Source organism: Pteropus vampyrus, unplaced genomic scaffold (assembly GCF_000151845.1).
Source record: "Pteropus vampyrus isolate Shadow unplaced genomic scaffold, Pvam_2.0 Scaffold166, whole genome shotgun sequence".
Classification (NCBI taxonomy): Eukaryota; Metazoa; Chordata; class Mammalia; order Chiroptera; family Pteropodidae; genus Pteropus; species Pteropus vampyrus.
The window spans coordinates 1,518,630-1,526,447 of record NW_011888947.1 but is presented as its reverse complement, the minus strand read 5'-3'; positions in this window follow the sequence as shown (position 1 = coordinate 1,526,447).

The window sequence follows — 7,818 nt, the reverse complement described above, 5'->3', positions numbered from 1 at the left end:
CCAAGACCCCTGAGCAAAGGTTACTCGAGGTCTATTCCGGGTTCAGGCAGAAAAAAAAAAAAAGAAGCTTTATTTGGCAAGGAAATGCCTTGTGAGAAGGCGCTTCGCTGACCAGGGGCATGGAGGAAAGCTGTGACTCAGTGCATTTTTCTTTTGGCATTTACAGCCCTGAAAAATGATTGCAGCTTCCTCTGGCTGCTGGAGCCAGAGCCTGAAGAAGTGACCTTTAAGGAGAGTCTGTTTACTCCATCCTCAGGCAGAGGGCCCTTGCGTGAGCTCTGCGAAGCTGCGCCCCGCCTTGGCGCTGACCTCAGGGCCTGCATCCAGACTCACCAGTTTGGGAGAAATAGTAGGGAGAGGACCCTTGCTCAGGAGAGGGAGGTCAGGGTCACCTCCCAGCTAGGCGCCCCGTGCTTGCCTTTGTCCTGGAACGTCCTGCAGAGCGGGTCTGTGGTGACCTGCCATTTCATACTTCATACATTCTGGAAACTCTGTCCCAAAGCCAACATCAACCTCTCTTGCTTTTTAGATGAAACAAGATGCAATTAGCCTGGATGGGGTACTCCTCTCTCTTTGTGGGCCACACCACAAATTGGATTTGAATCTTGATCCCCCAGACTTTTACACCAAGGTACGCAGAGGGGGCAGTGGAAAGAAGATCAAACTGGAAAGTGTTCAGAACTCTCCATATAACTCTCTGAAACTAAACCATCCACATATTTTATAGCGGACATTGAAACTAGAATCTGATTTCTCCACCACTTCATTGCTTAACTGCGGAATAAATAAGCATATGTAACGAGATCTGCTATTTTTCAAAAGTATGAACAAAACTTGAAAACTTGGATTTCAGTTTTTAAGGATCTTTCTGAAACCGTCCTACTTATAACATGATCGCTACGAATTTTCTTTTTGTACCCTGATTCAGCAATCTTTTCTTTTAGAGAGACAGTGTTTTATTAATAATCCTCTGGTTTCTGTTATAAATATAATTCTCTTTCTTCGGAGAAAACTTAGAAGAGTATAAAAAAAGAAAATTAAAGTGACATGAGATTTCACTACTCAGGAATAACCACTATTAACATGGTAGTCAATTTCTTTTCAATCTGTTTTTTTTTTTTTTTAAGTTTGTATGTGTGTGTCTTGGAACACATTCTCTAAAAAAGCCAGTGTCAGGAATTTAATATTGTGCTGTGCTCACCTGTCATTATCTCATAAGCACTTTCCCAAGTCATTAATGTCCCTTATAAACATCATTTTAATGGTTGCTTAATATGCCATCTTTTGGATGTGCTATAATTTATTTTACTATTCCTCTATGGTAGAAAAAAAAAATGTTTTAAAGTGTGCAAACTTCCTTTCCCAGTGGAAAAAAATAGAATAGCAGCTCTGGCATGGTTATTTGTGATTTCCTGAAATTAGGTCAGAAATACTAGACATTTTTTGTTAACCCAAGTACCTACTTCCTGATGGATTCCAAATATTGACCGGACAGTGACCAGAGGAAGGAGAGTGGCCAACCCCTTTCCTTGGGAGGCGTGAGGTGGGGTCCCGCAACAACTCTAGAGAGCTTGCTGTGGGGTGGTGGTGGCGAGTGGTGTTGTCCCTCCCTGGGAGTAGGGACTGGGATGGCCTGCTCTCGGTGTCTGTGAGTCACGAGCTACACTGAGAACAGGATGAAAGAAAGCACGGGGCCTGTTCCGGGGAGCCGGCATTTCCAGAGCTCATGCACAATTTCAGGCGTCCCCAACCCCTGAGCGCTTAGTGAATCCCTTAGAAATTCCTGGGCCCCACAGCTTGGTTAATGGGATCCCCTGTGACCCAGCTCTAACATTGTCCCCAAATCCCTTCAATCCATAATTCTAAGACAGAAAAATTTTTCGTTGTTCTTTTGAGCTCCCACTCACTATTGACATTTGATAGGAAAAACTTTTGTTTTTGCAAAAATCGAGAAACTACGAAACTCTCTCTGAAACTCAAGATATCACAAAGGAAAGAGTTACCAAAAAAGTGAAACTTTTAGATAATTTTATGAGTTGTGTGAATCCGCAACACACATATTTCACACACTTAAAAGAATTCCAAAATGAGCACTGCTTTAGTCAGTAGAGAATGAAACAGTCCCGCATGTTTATTCTACGTGGTTTTATGTATTATAAGATATTCGATGGAATTAGGAATGACACAGTTCCTTTTTCCTCCAGGAAACATTAGTGCAACATGTTCTTCTCTGATATTTATGGTCTTTGGTTATTAATTTCATTCTTTTAGATCATAACGTCACACTTGAGCATTCAGGAGCCAAGTGCACACTGGGGAAGTTCACTGAACTCCGGAAAGCCTCAGTTTCTTCATCTATAAAATGGGACACCTGGCTTACAGAACTGTTGTGAATGTTACAAGAAATTAAGTATGGAAACTACTTGACACACGTTAGCACATGGGGCACATTCACCACATTACTTCTGAGGAAGTATTTTGTTAGTTCTCATTTAAAATCCTGAGATGTGCACAGAATATTAAAATAAAGATCGGTGGCTGGAGGCTTCAAGGAGATTAGATGCAATAAATACAACTGGATTTCTGTTACTAAAAGTTTGGGAATAATTTATGCTATACTTTCACGTGATAAATTGAATCAATATTCACGCATCTGAGACAGCCAACAAATCTTGAGGATGTAAATGATCTGCAAGGAACCTTCTCAAATAAAGGTCCATTTTATAACCTCATCGGCAAGGTATAAGGGTTTCAATTTTTTATTAAATATCTGGCATAAATGGTATTCTTGTTGATTAAGTGAATAATAATAATAGTAGTAGTAAACCTCATGCTTATCTGACGATTGCTAAGTGTCAAGGAGTGTGCTAAGTACTTGTATGGAGCGACTCATTTAATCCTCACGACAGCTCTAATGTGTAGATGTGCTGTCATCCCCACCCCTCAGATGAAGAGACAGGCACAAAAAGATTCAGAGCTTGTCTCAGATGACCAGGCGTATGAACAGTGGACCCAAGGATCAAACTCAGAAGTTCAGCTCTAGCACCTATGCCTGTAATACATCAGGAGGAGGATCATCTGCTTGAGGTGATCCTGGATCATTGAGCCATGATGATGTTGATGGTTGGATGTCAGAAGCAGACAGTGTTGATGGTTGGGGAAAATTAACATTTTTGGACTGCAGTTGACCACAGGTATCTGAAACCGCAAAAAGAGAAACTGTAGATAAAGGGGTACTACTATATTTGTTCAAAGTTTTTTATTTTGTGCTTTCTTCACAAAAAGAGATTGTCATATACATATTGTTATTTAACTTGTTTTTTTTTTTTCATTTACTAATTTACCATGGATAACTTTTAAAGTCTGTATAAAAAAGTTATTCTTTTCTGATCAGAATATTGGATTAATTCACTGAACCAACCAGTCAATGCAATTTCTTAAAGTCAGTCTTTTTCTTTGAGCAATGAGAATCACATAACCCAACTCATTTCACCTTTTCCTTTGGCCACCAGGAAGCTCAAGCTAAATTCCATTACTAGCTGAAGTCATTATTCCTTCCCCTGTGCTCTCCTAGTATCACGTAGGTAACACTTCCTGCCACCTTCCATGTTGTAACATCAGAGTGGCTTCGTACATGGGTCTACTCCCTGCTCTAGATTGTAAGTTTCTTGTAAGCAGGAGACATGTACTTTTACTGTCTCCTTGCATCTAACGCGCCCAATAATGTCCAGTGATGTCCAGTGATTCCTGATGATGCTCAGTGATGTCCGGCAATTTCCAGGGATGTCTGATGGTGGCTGGAGTGCCCAAAGATGCCCCCTGAGGTCCAGTAATGCTCAGTGAGAAGGACCTTTCCACAGCCCAATGCCAGTCCATTCTGAGCATACGACTCCTGCCACATAGCCAAGAAGGCACCTAATCCCGTCCCATCTCATATCCCTCAGATCTTCTCTTCTTGAGTGTCACAGACCTTCCTCTCATGCTCCCCTGTTTGGATCCACTCATACTGGTGGACAGTTGTCATTACTCGAAGCCGCCATGTTTAGCTCTTGTAAAACCTTTCTGACAAATCCTTTCAACTCATTCCTTAATCATCCCCGTTGCAATTCTCTAAACAACCTCCAATTTGTTGACATCTCCAGGACGTGCAGCCAAAGGCTGTACACAGAATCCAGGTGCAGTTTTAACAGCCTCAGATAAGGAGGGGCTGAGGGAGCAGTGCCCTTCCTGCGTAAGGGGTTCCTCAGTGGAGTCCCATCAGTGAAGCTGAGAAGGAGGAGGCCAACTACCAAAGTAATCTTTACTCTTGTAGATGGCAGTGTCGATGACGCTGGCCAGGAAGATGCCACCTGTCCTGAGTGTTCTGATAATTTTATTGAGCTCTTACTTATTATTTGGTCAACACATATTCATTGTAGGAAAATGAGAGAGTGTATATATGCAGAAAGAAAAAGGAGGGAAATGCCAGCCCCCAGACACAACCAGTGCTGGCACAGAGCCTCCATCTAGTCCAGGGCAGGTGAATACTCAGATTCTGGTTAATCGCCCGGGATCCAAGTCATTGCATCTCTCTCAACCTGTTTCCTCATTCCAGACAGGATGCTAATGACAGTACTCCTGCTGTGAAGGCACATGGGTTCAAAACATAGGCAGGACAAGATAACCCTAACATAACATAGCAAGATGAACAGTGTCTCAAAGACTCCTGGATCAACGAACTTTTCTCTTTTCAGGCGGCGTTCCCTGTGCATTTGTCATATTAAATACTGTGTTATACCATTTATAATGTCTTGTTCAACCTGCTTTTTAAAAGCCTTACAGTACATTGTGGACTTTTTATTTCAATAAAGACTCTTCCTCAAATTACATTTAATAGTATTTAATATCCCAGAGGATGAAAGTAGCATATTATTTAATACTTCTATATTGTTGAACTTTTAGTCTGATCTCCCTTTTTTAGCCATTACAGAGGGTTTTGGTGGTCATCTCTGTAGCCTAATTAGGCCCATGCCTTAACTGGGTCCTGAAGATCTGTGCCCAGAAATATGCATGTGTGAATGAACATATTGCTGAACGACTCTTCTGGAAGATTTTACCCACCTGTACATCCCAGCGGTGCAGGGATGGATTTTTTGTGCCTCAGTGATGGATTTTTTAAAGCTCTATTTCCCCCAGATCATAGGCTCTCACTCTTGGCTGCACATTAGAACCATATGGAGAAATTTTATCTGTCTGTCTGTCTATCTATCATCTATCTATCTATCTATCTATCTATCTATCTATCTATCTATCTATCTATTTACAAAAATTTTTTTCCACATGGGGAGATTTAAAAAAGGAAAGTATTTCTGAAATAATTCCCAGGTGATTATAGCAGGCAGTCAGGCCCGAAAACCACCCCCAAGCTGACTTGCTTGCTCGTGCATTCTTTTGTCTGTATAGCCTGCAACTGTTTATTGAGCACCTACAATGAGCCAGACTCTCTTCTGGGTACTGGGGATACAACAGAAAAAGGCCCTGTGCTCATGAAGTGTACATTCTTGACTTAGAAATAGGCAGTGAGCTAATAAATATGCACCACGTTGGGGAGAGAGAATTTCTGCTGTTTGCAGAATTAACTTGAGTGAGCACTTTCGCTTGCATCTTGCATTTTTTGCCCCGGTTTCTAGCAGAAACAACACTGTCTAAGTTCCTTTAGCTGGTCAGAGGCAGAGCTGGACTAGAACTCTGGCCCAGTGCAGTGCTGTGCACATAGTAGGTGCTTAATAAACATTTGTTGGTTGTTGAGTAGAGTGAATCAACACATATCATTTGGGTCCTGAATATTTGTGGAACCTTGTCCACCTGCCAGGTACCAGGCTCAGGCTAGGGAGCCGGAAATGAACAGAAGGCGTGGTGACATGGTGTAGAGTGAGGATGGGGAGGAGAACACAGATCTGAATGAGGACCACAGCTGTGCAGAGACCTTGGGCTTTGTCAGCATGATGTGAAGATTTTGCAGACCATCAATATTAGCAAATACTTAACTGTTTTCACGTGGAGAAACCAAGACGCAGTGGTATTATGGTCTTCCTAGGACTCTAATTACTTCAGGAACCTGGAGGAGCACAGCCACTTTCAAATAATTTGCCTCGAGTAAAGTTTTCTCCGAGAAAAGACAGCAGCCCAGCTCAGGGGGAAGTCAGGGCCCTTTCTTAAAATGGAGATGGGTTTCTTAAACTGCAATGCACGTTCGGAATTGCAGGGAGCATATAAACAAGGAGAGGGCTGGGCCTTGGGTTCAGAGACTCTGTCCAGGAGCTGGGCCGCAGGCCCCGGGAATCACAGACTCCGATGCCAGCATTCAAGGGGTCACAGTCTGAGAGACACTTCGGTGGGGCCTCAGGGTGTTATTCATATATTAGGATTCTATGGAGTCTTTTCTGGGAGGAGACGACCAAAGAGACATCTCTAACACTTGGCCATTCTTTGCAGATGGGTAAAAATGGAGCTGAAGGTACATGGTTGTTGATTCGCTGAATGCAAACCCAGTATCTATGGGAAAACTAAGGACATAGTCATAGGCAGCTGCCCTGAGTCATGCCCTGGCTGCCACCTTCTCCCAGAAGCTTCCAGGGTTCGGTCACAGGAATGCTAAGTTAGAACGGGCACCAGATGTCCCAAAAAGGATTGGAAGGCTGGTTCAGCCGGAAAACTGAGTTTGGGTACAAACAGGGGACATTGAGCATGAATGGGGAGGGATGCTCGGAAGAGCGAGATGAAAAAGAGAAAGAAGAGAAGGAAGCAGAAGGAGGAAGGGAAGGAGAAGGCCAGGGGCGGGTGGCGGGGAGGATGAGGAAGTGGGGAGGACGGAGGAGGGGGACAGAACCTGACATCCAGCCTATGGAAGCATCCCTGCCCCTTTTCCCCTGGAATCGCCCAGAAGCTTACAGCTAGGTGCCCCCACAGGTACGAACAACTCTATAGGTTTTCGTGAAATCTGTGAAATAGAGGAGTGGGACTTGGCGTGCCCGACCCCCCTTCCAGCTCTGATGTTCTGGACTTCCGTGAAATCATCACCATATCGGGTCATACACAGGGCTAGCCACACCGATCACATTGTGCCCTGTGTGCGCACTGCACTTGCAGCAAATGAATATGATTTCATTATAAGAACAAATCATCATTATTGTTAAATGGAGGGCAAATGGGGCCCGAGTATTATTAAAACCATGCTCCCGAGGGCTATCAGCTCCTGTAGGAAGACATTGATCTCTCCTCTCAGGCAGCAAAGCCTGGAGAAATCCGCTTTTAATTACCAATCGGCATTGACTTAATGTGCCATAGCTGTCTTATCACATTGAAAGTACATGTCTACTTAAGATATTTAATCTAAAGTGATATTCTTAATTTCCTCATGGTTCCCAACGTTTATGTTAACTTTAACCTGCTAGTTTGCAAATAAATGCATTCTCTCTCTGATTACCTTGAGTCAAATCCCAACTTTTGTCTTGTTACTTCAGGGGTAACACCCTAGCCTGGGTTTGTCATCACGCCATGTCCTCCTTGAACACAAATGGTAGCGGTGTTTTGCATTTGTGTAGCATTCTTTCATTTAGATCAGGCTTTCAAACACATGATAGTTATAATGCTGGCTAGCCCCGAGCACTTGCTGTGGCCAGGCACGGGAAGTGTTCTAAATGCATCATCTCCTGGCATCGACCCAACAACCTAGTAGGCAGGTGCCATTATGTGCCTATTTACAGAGGAGGAGAGTGAGGCCTGCCCATGCAGCTTGTGGGCAACGGAACCAGGAGCCCACCCTACTACGTCTGTCTG